This window comes from Dipteris shenzhenensis, chromosome 16 (genome assembly GCF_047967505.1).
Source record: "Dipteris shenzhenensis isolate YYH24624 ecotype China chromosome 16, Dip_SZ_1.0, whole genome shotgun sequence".
NCBI classification, from domain to species: domain Eukaryota; kingdom Viridiplantae; phylum Streptophyta; class Polypodiopsida; order Gleicheniales; family Dipteridaceae; genus Dipteris; species Dipteris shenzhenensis.
The window spans coordinates 54,427,741-54,442,717 of NC_141611.1; the positions used below are offsets into that span (position 1 = coordinate 54,427,741).

The 14,977-nt window shown below is 41.7% G+C and overlaps 1 long non-coding RNA gene across 1 annotated transcript; it reads left to right on the top strand.

Annotated features, from left to right (window-relative positions):
- Window positions 1-9,676: 9,676 nt before the first annotated feature.
- On the top strand, window positions 9,677-10,021 carry LOC147893138 (uncharacterized). The gene is made up of 3 exons (XR_015542336.1): window positions 9,677-9,732; window positions 9,825-9,878; window positions 9,962-10,021. It is a non-coding gene; the product is annotated as an uncharacterized LOC147893138 (long non-coding RNA).
- Window positions 10,022-14,977: the final 4,956 nt, after the last annotated feature.

A 14,977-nucleotide genomic window follows, 5' to 3' on the forward strand; every position in this document is an offset into this window, starting at 1 on the left:
CTATGTCGTCTTTGTTTTGTATTGAAGTAGCCTTTCTGCAGGCACTCCGTTGTTGATTGTATTTGTGTAATTTGTCACTATTGTTGGTTTCTTACTGTTCGAGTCATTTTGGATCTTACTGTTGTCACTCTTTTGCACAATTGTTATGTAGCAGCAAACGGCAGGGAGTTCGAACACAGTAGAGGATCACCAATAGTGTTACTGGTGTCTTCAAAAGGGAGAAAAACACCAACACACATCCACTTCTGGTAATGGAACTCCAGAATCAGATTCACATCTGACTAAAGTCCGAAAGAGACAAATAAAAAATGCACACTTAGAGAGATGAAACAAGGTTTTAAAAGACAAAGGCTTGCAGCTAGTTTGTATTCCCAGCTTACAACATATAACTCTCTTCAAAAAGGAGATGATATGGTGCTTATAACATATTCCGATAGTATTCCGACAACAATCGGATTTCTAAGCATCATTTACTAGATAAGGCCACTACTTTAGACTATGAGCACTTACAATACGGCCTCCACTCTTCTATTGCTGTTACTCCCCAAAGTGATGGCCACATGGGTGAGAGCTAGGCCTCAACATAAATGAAAGCAATTCCAAAGCTCCAGAGGTCTCCAATGCCCCCTGGTCTGATCCTCATAAGGAAATCCATCCCAATGCCACTCGAAGTCCTAACCCTAATCTCAATAAAGGCAAACACTCACTGCAAATTACTCTCCCACCTCTACCTCCCCCACCCAATGCTATTAGCACCACCTAGAGATTCCGCGAGCTATGGGTGCACAAGGCTATCCCTCGTGCACAACGCTACTCCATTAAAGGACAACCACCTTGGAAGACCGAAGTTGTGGAAGGGTTTTCGACAAGGAGTAGGGCTTGACAACAACAACAATTGCCTTGCCATTAGGGACAAATTCCAAAAATCCACCTGGAAGAAGCTCCACAAGTGTTGGGTTACCACAAGGCTTGTGAAAACCCAAGGCTACTATCAAGGCAAGTGATACATTTGGGTTCCAAATCTTCCAATGACACCAAATACACAACCTTAATTCACTAGGATTCATACGGTAGTAACACAAGAGCCCGTGTCAACTCTTGATGTAGTCCCACAAGAACGAGGATTACCAAAGAGCAAGCAAGGAAAAGCGAGCGAGCCCAATTAAGCGAGCGTGATTAAACAACAGGCAAGCGAGCAGCCCTTCATCCACTATATGATTAATCAAATTTCATTGGAGAGAGGAGTCATGCCCCAAAATGATATTGCTTCCCTCCTTCCTTCTCATGCTATCACATTAGACTCATTATGGAGAGAGATTCAATAGTATATAAAATATATGATTCACAAAAACAAAGACTACTTAGAGGGCACATTGTTTGAATTGCACATCTCCTTCCTTCTCATATATTTACATTACAATAAATTCGGCAAACAAACACATAGTGGTACTGAATACAAGATTTGAAAAAGAACTAACATTGCACACAAGTTTTACATTACATATCATGCCTACCATGCTTATATGATTACATATTCCATACATACATCATGAAGACAAATATTAGGCTACACATATCCTTCCTCCCCATACTTGGTATCTTCCTCCATACACCCATCCAAAGAAAAGGAGTAGCCTACACATCATATTAAATACCTTTCTCTCCTTACTTTCACACTGAAATCCTTATGGAGAGACAACAACATAGGAGCAGGTAGAATATATGATTCAAATAGCCAAAACATGCTCATACTCTACATGTACATATCATGCCTTCCATGTTTGCAGAAGTACATCGTCCAAACATCTAATCCAAAAAATGGAAGGCATGTAGAGCAAAAAAGCACATTACATCTATTGCATCTTCTACTATTCACATTAAAGGCTGACATATCTTGCCTCTAATGCTTGCAGAAGTATATCCTTACTTCCATTACAAAAACATAGAAGGATCCCTACCTATATAATCCGCATGTTCAGCAAAGAACAACAGAATGTCTTTCACATCATCTAGTCTATGGAAGATGGATTTCTTTTTCCAGCCAGTGGTTGAAACAACTCAATCTTAGTCAATGCTGCTTGATGCATAAACTGATGCACTGCATCACTCAACCCTAGCACTACAATGAACACAAAGTATATGTGCTTGAAAGGCATATAAGGAGTTTTACTTGTCTCCCTTTGAGTGAAATCAAGACATGTACAATGTGGGAATTCTGAAATTGAGACATAGTATGTTAGCCCCTTGGAAATTGAACCTGATGTACGAATGTGGAAAAGATGCACCTCATTTGGAATAATAGTGCTCTCTCCTACAACCTCCCCATTCTCTGCAACTACCTTGCTTATCCTTTCTTTGGATTCTTTATTCAACTTAGTTCTCCATGACACAAGCTTTCCATCACGATGAGATGGGTGCACATGGCTTGGCGTACGGATTTTTTGCATACGAGATGGGAAGCTCATGACACCAATAGCATCATCAGTCTCAAATACAAATCCTACCCTTACTAGGGTCTCCCTCTCATCCATAGTAATTGATGTCCCACATGCAACCTTCCACACACCTGGAGAGTTTCCAGGAACACCCTGAATGGAATTATCCACCTTCCATGTATGGGTCACAGTACTATTGCAAAACCAAACAAATTGTTTTGTCAATCCATTGGAATGTTCCCTTCTTCCCTTAAAGCAAGGTGTTGGGACACCATTGCTTGCACTTCTACCAAGCGCATTGATCATTGCCCCACATCGTCTCTGAATTTCTGTCAAGTAACCAAAGCATGTGACAACACTATGTGCTTCAGTTCTCCTAATTGCCCAATTGGCATCATGAATGTTTGCCTCTCTACAAATTGTAGGATTTAAAAAATCAAGTTGTCGTCTTTTTTCAATCACTCTCTTTGTAGTGACAGTGATGTATTCAGGGTGATGATTATCAAGTGCATGGACCATAGTTGAACATGTAGAATGCCTCTTTCTTCTCATACTTATCGGTTCTATCATCGGTCTATCCATCTTTGCAGAGTGTAAACTAGCCTCTTCAATCACAGTGTGTGACAAATCAACAAGCCTATTTCTACCTCCTTTACTAGATCCACCACCATCAAGTATTCTTTGTTGTAGAACATCCAAATTCGGACCTGTACCCAAGTGTTTTCAATTCAAAAAGGCATTATAGTGAGCACTATGAAGGACACTCATTGCAAGATCTACAGCACAAGCTTCATACAATGTTATGTGTCTTGCATACCCATGTGCTGCTCTCATGCTAGAGTGTTTTGTCTCTGAAAGATTTACTCTAGGAACAAACCCAAATTTTTTCTCTTGTTGCAAAAGCATTCCCCCCCATTGGTTGACTCTAACATCCCACCAAGGCAACCATGTGTGGAGTGCTGGCAACTCACCCTCTTTCACAGGCAATGGAGACCAATACAAGATCAATGTTCTCTTGCATTGATCTGCAGAAGCAGCTGTCGTTGCCTCCCTCCATTTCCTACATAGAACCTTATGCTCCTCCTGAAATTGTGGCTTAATGCATCTTTTGGTATGCTCAACCATGCTCATCTCCTAGTGAAAACCACAAGTCCTTTCTTTACCCTCCATTACATTTTCAGGCCCACCATTGTAAACTATGCGGATAGCTGCTCCATCTACCATGAATCCTCGGAATTCAGGTGGTTCAAAACCATTCTTCTCCATCTGACTATTCAAAAGCTTCTAGAATTGCACTTGTGCATGGGTATATTCCACCTTGAATTCACATATAGCTATCGTTAAGAGTTCCCTTATGTAAGGGTCATACACATGAGCACCCATAGTTGACCATCCTTTTACTCGATGGACGTGGTCAAAATGCACCCATTGTGATCCAAGGCTACCTCCTGGCTGCATTCGATTCACCAAATCAACCCCTGATCCTGGACCAATGGTCGACATTTTGAAAATATGTGGTTGTTGTTCATCTTGCAACTGCCCAAGAAACAAGATACTTCGCACATATGGATATCTACATCTCTTTTTCAAACCCAGTATTGAATCCATTTCGCCATCTCCTCCACTAGCATCACATCTTGCACTCTGCACTATTCTCTGAAGCCTTCTCCTTTGTGTCATTGGTGTGATTGTATCCAAAACCTCTTCAAATTGTTGGCAATCTAGAGGTTCCATAGCAACCCCCTCCTTTGCAAGCAACATATCCAGCATAAGGTCTTGTGTAACTGAGACCTCAATGTTTTTGCAAGATGAATTTGCATTTAGCCTAGCACACATTGAAACAAGATCATCCACTTGCAATTCCTTTGCACGACTTTTTCCTTTCTCAATAGGATGGTCATGGAACCCAACATGCACAGCACATCTTGTCGTCTTTGCTCTTTCATGAGGCAAGCAATAATATATTATAGTACTGCATTGATAAACACACTCTGGGATTTCCAAACAATGCTTGCAGACAATTGATCCCAAGGTTGGATCAATTGGACTAGGCACAGGTGGCTTCCTAAGCTTTCCCTTCCATTGTGTATCATTCAGAATTCCCATTCATTCAAGGTAAGGACAATGAACGTTACAGCATCTCAAGTATCCAGAACATCTACTCATCGTTACAATTCCATTGAGAAAGTCTTGTGAACATGTTGAATATTTTGTCCATACATGACCATCGGCATTTTGTTCCATTCCAAACATTAGAGATCCATCAGGCAAAGGGGGGAGTTCAAAGACAACATACCCATCATAAGTTTTAGGCAGTTCAGCAACCTTCTCAACCCCAACTGCAGAAGTTAATGCAACATGCAAAGAACTATTCAAAGGCATCTTCTCTATAAGTGAAATAACACTATTCACTTTAGCATTTTGAAAGTCACTATGAGAATCTTTCCTTCTTATCACCTCAACTCTGAAGGTTGAATGTTGTTTTCCATTGATCTTGTACCCTTTTTGACCGTCCTCCAAGTCCACCAAGGGAAGCACTATGGCAATGTCATCCACTCCGATTTCTTGATGTAGACTAATCTCCTCATCTGCAAGGTGAAAGTGTTCCTTGAGATCTATTAGGGAGACCTCTAATAAAGGAGTGTCGTAACGAATGGACAATGTTTTTGATTCTCCAAAGCGAATGAACACAGATGCAGGCATGTTTTAGATGCACAAATGAACACTAAAGGATTGGCGCCACCCCCTACGAGAACAATTTCATCAATTTGCAAGTGCAAAAGAAGACAAAGCTCTAGAATAGCTAGCAGCTCTTCATTTACAAAAGAAGATGCAGCCAGTAGAAGAGTGTGATGAAAAATGACATTGCCAGAGAAGAGGTGGCATCAGAAGAGCAAATGGAAGCACAAGAGATGGAAATAGAAGAAAAGAGGTTGATAGAAGAGGACATGGTAGCAGAAGAGAAGATGTTGATAGAAGGAAGAGATGACAAAAGAAGAGAAGACGTGAAAAAATTTTGTCTTTGAAAGGTGGCGAGTCAAATGGCTCCATGACATGGTTCATAATATCCTGTTTCTTTTCCATGAAAATGGTAATCATTTCACAAGATGGTAATCTGAATAAAGGCTCCATAACTTGCAAACACGAATCTGGTAAGAGGAAAAATTTAATATCCTTGCCTACAACACTAGAACGTTGTAACTTTAATGGTAGAATGTTAATTAATGCATACATTTATGCATGAAATGCTAGTCATGTAAGAATGTTAATTTTAGTAATGATAGCATTAGTTAGTAACATATGGGTTAGTCATGCAAGGTTAGTCTGTATTAAATACGGGCTACAAAGATGGGCTATAGTGGACACTGCACTATTGTACAATATATGCAGTATGCTCAGTGTACATTGCACTGCAATTCAGTATGCTCAGTGTACATTGCAATTCAGTATGCTCAGTGTACATTGCACTGCAAAGATGTACAGTGTACTGGGCTCTCACGTTCATTAAAATGCCAGGAGACCAGTCTTCTTTTTCAAGTACTTATTTCCCATCCAACTAGTTCTTCTTTCCCTTGTACTCATTTTCCATGATGTAGGTGAATTTGCTCTAAGAGATATGATTGTCATATATCTCCTGAAAGAATCTGAGGTAACAACAGGAATGCCCGTTCCCAAAAACAATGCCCATTAGATTAGATGCCCATTCCCAAAAACAACAGCAATAGCCTCTCTACTCTGAGTGAACTACTGCAAGAAACCCGTGATCGACAACTAGCTTGTCTAGTTCTTCCAAAAGCTTAGTTGGATCAACAAGAACAAAGTAGCGAAGTCACAAACCCCCACTCAGATATCGGAACAAATTAGCGAAGTCACGAACATAAGCTGAAATCGAAAGGAACAGAGTCTCTTTTCGCAATTCAAGCACTGACGTTTAATTCAAATTTTGAAGGAAATGACCTTGTTGGTCTCCTACCCTCTCGCATTTGGTTCTTGCTCCTCCTCCATTTTTGAATCTTGGCGGTGCACTTGGCTGCTTCCTTTGCGTTGCGTTGCACCTACCTTTGCGGAATGTTTGGACCACATTATGGAGACTTTCATTTTTGCATGGTGGCGATCCTCCTTCATTTACGGATTGCATGCATCATTTGTTCGTGTTGGTAGTGCTCCTGGCTACTTCATTTCCTTCCTTTGTTCGTGTTGGTGGACTGTTTGGACATGAGATGTGTTGGCGGACTGTTTGGACATGAGATGTGTTGGGGCACCAGTACAATCTTCAGCGGAAGGTCACCCTCTTTTCTCTCCTAAGCTCTTGCACAAAATCACTCCTTGCATTATTTGCAAACGCGTTCATCTTTGCTACGTGATTGAAAGAAATATATTCAATTGTAGGGGTCTATCTGTTGCTTTAAGCAAAAATAATTCCGTTTTGCATGATTCTAAAGGTATTGTTATTATCTCTTAGATGTATTGTTCACTCTAACATTATTGTCTCTTAGGTAGCGGGAGTTCCTGGTGTAAGCGAGGCTTTATTCAATCTGAGGCTCGAGGCTTTAGCCGCAGAGAAGAGAAAGCTAGATGGAGAGCAGTTGCTTTTCAAATGCTCAGTTTGCAAAGCACATGCCCAACATCTTCATTCCTGCCAAACCCTTCTATTGAGGAGATTACAATCACTAGACCTACTCCAAGTAGGCCTTTCGAGGATTGCGGTGGTGGTCGGTGTTGGAGCTTTCGGTGTTGCAGAATTGCTCTTGCCTCTGCTATCACCCTCAAGCCTCTAGACTTTCAACTTTCAGTCATCAAGCTCCTTCCAACTTTCACATATTATTATGGCCTCCTACTGTAATAAGAGCCATAACATCTCCAGTGTTGCGGCTGCTCTCCATGCCCACACAATAGCGATGCCATGCTCACACAGTAGCGATGCCATGCCCACATAGTAGCCTCTGTCCAACAACCACGGATCCCCCCGAAGTCATTCCTTCAACCGCGGATCCCCCCGAAGTCACTCCCACTCCTTCAACTGCAGATTCCTCAGATTGCCTCGTCTCCCCGCTTGCCTACAACGTGAAACTGGTTTTCTTGGATTGGTTGGACGAGGTGGTCGTTTGATTGTTGCTTCCATTGGTGGCCTTATTGCTTCCATTGGAAACCTCTCAACAGTTCGAAGTGGTGCACCGATTGAAATTTCCTCCAAATGCAAAAGTGTTCTCCTCGTCGCGGTAGCTCGTTTCTTGCGGCAACGTTCTCCGACACATCTCGCGGCAGCTCTTGTTACTTGTTGTTTCTTCGGTACTTGTTACTTCTTTGACACTTCTCTGGCAGCTCTTAACGAATGCTCTTAACACTTCTCTGGTAGCTCTGCCACTTTTATAACGTTACAGCTTCGTCTTCATCTTCTACGTCCTCCTCGTCTTCTTCTTCTTCTCCTCCTCATCGTCCTCATCTTCTACGTTCTCCTACATCCTCCTCGTCTTCTTCTTCTTCTCCTCATCCTCCTCCTTCCTTGCTTCCTCCTCCTCCTCCTCCTCCTTCCTTGCTTCCGCTTCCCCCTCCTCCCTTGCTTCCGCTTCCCCCTTCCTTGCTTTCGCTTCCCCCGCCTCTCCTCTTTCATCGCCACCTCTCATCCTTCTCCAACCTCTTTCATCGCCACCTCTACTCTCCCCCTCCTCTTTCATCGCCTCCCCCTACTTCCTCTCCTCCTTCATCGCTTGCTTGCCTCACTCTCACCCCTCCGCCTTGTCGGACTTTGCTGTGTTCTCCTGCCAAGGTACACGCTCCCTCACCCATGCTTTTGTTGAAATATCTCTAGTCTCAATAGCTACACACATCCTTTTTTGATCTATTTTCCATGAGAAAGGGCAGCGCGTCCTTTCTCATAGAAAGTAGATCAAAATCATTGGGTCCTCTTTGATCTACTTTCTATGAGAAAGGGCAACGCGTTGACGCGCTGCCCTTTCTCATGGAAAGTAGATCAAAATCATGTCAAAGGAGGTATACTAAAAAGCATTGGGGGTATACTAAAAACTTAAAAATCTTTCATCGATTTTTGTCTATGTACCTCAAATTGATTTCGAAATTGTGAATCCTTCTTCTCCTCACATCCTCATCCTCCAATTTTTCAATCTTCCAAGACCTCTCTACTGAGTCCTTAAGCATTTGGAAGAGCCATGGCATTAAGCATTTGTAGGAGCATTTTGGATACCCTTTCCATTGAAATGGATAGCGTGTTGACACGCTATCCATTTCAATGGAAAAGGGCATCTAAAATCCTCCATTGTACCTTTCATGTACCACCTTCATATTTGAGTAAAGAAGAAGCAAATTTTGATGCTCTTGACACCAAAATGGGCAGCGCGTCAACGCGCTGTCCATTTCGGTATCCCAAGCATCAAAATTGGCCTCTTTTAGGCTTTATAATAGGCTTTCAGTGGGGTGGCATTTAGATGCCTTTTGCTTCAAAATGGACGCGATGTCTTTTTTGGTAGAAAGAGCTTCACAGTTTAGGACATTGACATGCTCCCACACTTGCAACAGTCTTCCTATAATAAGATTGGTTGTTGGGATCAAGAATGCTCCCACACTTGACCTGCATGGTGACTTGAAAAAAAAGTTAGCTTCCAGATCCCAGAGTTACTGTGTCAAGCCATCTTGTGTCAAGTCTTGCTCAATAGTGGCCTTGTATTGGGGTAGCATTTTATATGCCCTTTTCACCGAAATGGACAGCGCGTTGATCTTAGCTCTATGATCAAAGGATTCAAAGATTGAGAGTAAGGGAGGAAAGAAAGCAGACGATCTCTTTGAGTTGGACATGGCCGCTCACAGGGTTGTCTACAGGTTGGTCCCTTTTAGTTTTAATGATGGTGCTTTTCTATTTTTGTTTTGTGAAGCTTATAACAACATTGAACTTGACAATCAGTTTTGTTTGTCTCAAATTTTTTGTGAACCTTTCTTTATATAGAAGATCCAAATAATTAGTGATTGTTGATTTGTAGGTATCTTGCTCATTTGGTAAGAGAGAGAAAGTTCTTAGAGATTCCAAATTTGTGCAAGAGTTGGGTGGAAATTGGTCATGCTGCTTGTATGTATCCTCCTAGCATGCACAATCACTCTCAATGGGAACTTGCAAATTGTCCTTGGTGGATAGACTTCCCCAAGGGACAAGTCTTGGTGCATGAGAGAGACTTTCACAAGAAATATGCTTCATCTAAGGACATTGAAGAAAGTAAGGATAAAATGGGGGGAAGCTCTAGAAAAACAAAAACACAAGCACAAAAACAAGAACAAGCTCAAAAGAAAGGTAAGAAATATACATACATGTTGAGTTTCTAATGTTGTTTATGATGAGGGTTTGGAATAGTATACTAATGTTTTTCTTTCCTATCCATTTAGATGAGGAGCCATCTAGTCCACCAAGGCAAGATAAGGATCAAATGGAGCATGCAAGTAAGGTTCTGGTTATTTTTGGTTCTTGCTATTGGTGTTTCAAAATTTGCTTTGGTTGTGTTTGATATAAATTTTCCATGTAGGTTCACAATCTATCACAAAGTTAGTACAACATTATGTATTTCATAAGGCACAGTCACCGGATAGTCTATCGACTCATGGTATCACTCCATTATATGCTTGTATGGTGGGTGATTACATAACCATGGGCATGGACTTTTCACAGTCTAAGAAAAATGAAAAGTATACTATTTTGCATGAGTTTTTCATGAATGTAGTTAGCCCTGATCGAGACTACATGCGGTTGGGTAAGAAGATTAAGTGGGATGCGGATTTTATATTGGTTGACTTTCCCATTGGATTTCCACTTGATGAGAGAGGACCCATCCCAGTTTGGAACCTCTTATTGGAGGACCATGTGCATTATGGGCTTGCCGTTGCAGCAGCTTCATTATCAGATAGTGGTTGGCTAGTAGTTATATGTCCTATGGCAGGTAAGGTTCAATATCTAGCACTATTGTTGTTATATGTCCTCTATTCCCATTTTTCTTGTATGAGATAGTGTCATTTGATTGTAGGACCCTGTATTTCTTGGATGGAGCACTTTGCATTTGTTCAAGGCTTGGAAGTTGTCAGACGTGTAGTCATTCATGACAAGCTTCCACATGGATACTATAAATACCATGGTATGACTCTTAAGGTATGCTACAATTCCATGCATGGTGTGTTGTAATGCTACATTCATGAACTTTTTAATGTGTTTCTTTATGTGGGATTGATAGATGCCATGTTACATGTAGTATGCATGTTAGGTTTTGATGGTAAAATCATATATTTCATTTGCATTCCATATGTGTGGACACATGTAGTCTTTCATGCTATGATACTTGTTGGCTAAGGTCATTCTTTGGTATGTGGTTCTCTATGCATGATTCACAGATGCAGTCATCTATGTTGGCTCTAGTACGTAGAGCTAAGAAGAATCCATCAATTTATTTGGAGGAGAGTGTTCCACTATTTCAAAACCTTTCCATTGATCCACTATCTGATTTATGGACTCACTATGTGCCTCTTAGTGAGAGGGCAATAGTGCCTATGTCTTCTCAGATGGCTCGAGGTGGACATGAGCGATGTTGCTACTTTGTTGGGTGCCTTTTGTCTCTCTTATGTGTTCTAGGAGGATTGGTTTTGGAGATGGGTTGTGGCTACTGGTAGAACTTGTTTTTCTTTCGATTCAGATAGCAGCTACCATTGTTGAGCCAGTTGTAGCAGACCATTCCGAGAAACGGGTGAGGTCAGAGCATGATGGCGATGGGGATGAACATAGAGTGGACCCCATCATAAATCCATATGATGATTAGTATGGTACTGAATTTAGATCTTTCTTTGATGACATTTGGATATTTTTGGATTGTTGTTATTGTGTCTTTAACATTTTGACTTACTATGGTTTCAAATGTATGTTTGATTGTAGTTTGTTACCATGCTATGCAGAAGAAATGGCAAGATTCATGCCAACTGAAAGAAGATATGATGAGAGGCATTCAGATAGGCCACGAGCTCGCATTTACTTTGTTGATGATGAGTGTCAAGAGGAGTAGAATATGATTTAAAAGACCATTTTGATGAGAGCTTGGTGATACTTGTGAAAAGAAGTTCCATTTTGAATATGGTAATATTGCTCTATGTATTATGAAATCCTATGCTTTCAAATGACACTTGGGTATCTTGACATATGGGTGAGCTAATAGTAATGTGGTAATATTGCTCTATGTATTATGCAATCCTATGCTTTCAAATGACACTTGGGTTCTCCCACATATGGGTGAAGTGGTATTAATGTTACTAAGTATAATTTCAAGCAATGTGGATGTTTTGATTGTAGGAAAATAAAACCCATTTTGAATGCAGAAGAATTGTTGTGTATGTGATGCAATCCCACGTTTTGAAGTGACACTTCACTTTCTTTTGATTACTAATGACACATATTGGAAGTTACATTATTGAGATAATTCTAATCAATTTTGTATCTTTTCTTGTACTGTTAGTCCAAAACATCACTTTTTGACCTCAGGTTTGTATACAAGTCATTTGACACCCAAATCATGTCAACTACAAGAAACATTAATCTTGAGATTTTAGTGAATCTAGACAACTCAAATCACATTACTTGGAAATGTACATTGGTTTATTGGATGACAAATGGGAATATGTTGATGGTACATTAACAAACTACCTATTGGTAATCCAAGAGTAATCCATAGACACAATGTATTTCACATGCACAATTTAAATGGGATATGAAGGACAAATACAATTACCATTTGAGAAAGAAAAATGTACAAGATGTTGTGCTTGGATAGTTAAATACAATGAAAACATTAAAAAAGGCGTGAGATATGTTTGCAACTTTATATGAGGCAAATGAATACCTAGGATCTTGATGAAGAGAAAGAAAATCAATAAAAGCTTTTGACATGCGTATATAGTGAGACTCATAGGCATGAATATACAACTTGCAGCCATATGAGGGACTATGAAATATCAATAAATTGTGCAAGTCATCGTCAATAGACTCACTGAAGGATATGAGAATTGAGTTGTTGGAAAAGTGTTAGTTGCTTTAGTCTCTCCTATGCTACCAACTCCAAGTTACATTATCAAGATAATTATAATATATTATCAACTTGCTTTACTCTCCCAAATATGGAAAGTAGGTTAAGTTTCATTTTGGAGATTCTTCCCAAATAGTAGATTTCACGGAGCTATGTTGGCTACCTCTATAAGGGATTGTGGAAAACATCGCTGGCTTTTTTGGGCCCGCTCGCTTTTTCTCACTCGCTCTATCGACTACCCCCACAAGAACCTACCCTCAGGCCCAGCACAATGGACCATTCTACGAGCCCAAAGAATATCATGATTCCACATAGTGCAACTCAATGAGAAAGTTGCCAAGGTCATCATGGGAGCAACACAAGAACCGATCCCTAAAAGCAGGGTAGTTATATAAGAACCTTCCTACAAGCCCATGCAAACACCATCGGCCACATACCAAGCACTCAAGGTAGAGGTGCAAGCCTCCTTGGTGATGACAGGTCTCAAGCCAGTTGCAGACCGACTGCCATGCCACCTCAACATGACGTTGCTTGGGGAGTTCATCGACAGGTACAACTCAAATTCATAGGCCGGCATCCTTCGCAATGCAACAAGGATCCCCCACTTCCACCACCTCAATGTAGATGTAGTGAGCTCGGCCTTCGGCCTAACCAGTGGTTGCAAAAAAGTATACACACAAGAAGAATTTGCACAAGCCCCTTGGCAAGATCTGTTATGATAGGAAGAAAGGCAAGGGCCGCATTCACTTCTTAGAGCTCACTGTGCCTGCACATGATAAATTGGCAAGAGTGCTCCAACTGTTGACCTAGGTCAAGCACACGGACCACCATCAACCTTGTGAGGCTAGCAGAGTTGCAGGTCATCAACTGGGTAGATTATTTTTGTACTCAGATGAGGGAGGACCTAAAGACATTGGCAATGTTTAGGGCAACCCAATGCTTTATATGGCCATTCTTTACCACATGTTGGAACAATAGTCGCCAATCAGATACGGGCTAGCCGACAAAGAAGCCACAAGAGACGTTCTAATAGAAGAGAAAATGGTGGCCGACCCCAAATAGCTCAAAATTGATCCGAGTGCAACCCCACCAAGCTGCCCCACCCGACAAACAACTGAGACAGCAATAGGAGGATCGTCAATTGTAGGGATACCTGGAGAGACAGAGACACCTCGAGGCCACAAACCATCAGGCCCCATTGATGTGGAAATGTAATATTGACCTCCACCTCGAAGCAACAAGTATTCCCCCCACCTCATCTGCTCTCCAGAAGGTAGCCATACCATAGTCCACCCCCAAGAGCCATCATTTTTTGTCACTGACTCTTCCTCTTCTCCATGGGTAGGGCTCACAAAAGCCCTACAGTTTTGCAGTGCACCTGAGTGCTGAACACCTGGAGGATACAACAAAATGTTGGCCAAATAGTTATAAAATGAAAACAACATGGAGCTCCAACTACTAGATACAATGGCCCGAATCCCTCAGGTAACTATGCACAAATTTGTAGCGAAGGCAAGAACATGCCTCCCAACTATCCTCCTCTCTATTGCAAGCACAAGTTAGGGCGCACGACAATCACACCCTCATGGTTGCCACATAAGCTACTAAGCAAACCGCCCTAGACAAAGTAGAGGAGTAAAGGGTCAAGGTCGAAGACCGGGAGGTTACTGCTACAAAGCTCAAGGATGAGCTCTCTACTAGTGAATCCTTGGTTTAGACCATGATGGACATACAGAGAGATATGTGCACAACTCGCCACCTAACATTATCTCCACGCACAATCCCCCAAACACTTCAGATGCACTTTGACACACTCCATGCACAAAATTATATGGTCCATAGTCCGATTGACCTTTCACCCACAGGGAATGAAGAGGAGGAGATCCCATGCCAAATGTGGATGATGTCCTCACCGTGAGAAGATGTCCACTGGCAGCATGGCCTGCAATCCTTCCGGGACTTACTCGACAGTGCCCTCATGCATCACTGGAAGGCACAACTCAAAGGCTCCCGCCTTCACCTGTATGAAATAATGAAAGTTCACCCCCTCACTAACTTTATCACTCAGTCCTTCAACGGCTGGAGGTGAGCCAACCCAAAGCACACATGTGGTGGCTACTACCGCATACATGCCCATTCCCCTCACTGACATGGACACTAGCCTTCAGCACTCCCTTTTTAAAAAAGGAGCAATTTTGGTGCTACTATCACAACTCACCCCTCGAGTGGTAGATCCATCCTCTCTACATGCCCATGGAATGATGATGGGAGCTCCAACAGAAAGATCCCAATATCATATATAACTTCCCTAAGTACAACTTCATCAAAGAAATGACTCAAGAAGGATTTTGCTTTCGCCTTCAAACATTCAACGATACCTACGGGGCTTAGTACCCAACCCCGTGGTGGTAGCCGCAGTGCACTTCAATCACTTTATCCTGCTGTTGCTCCGAGATCTCCCCGCCCACAGTTGTCCAATTGACG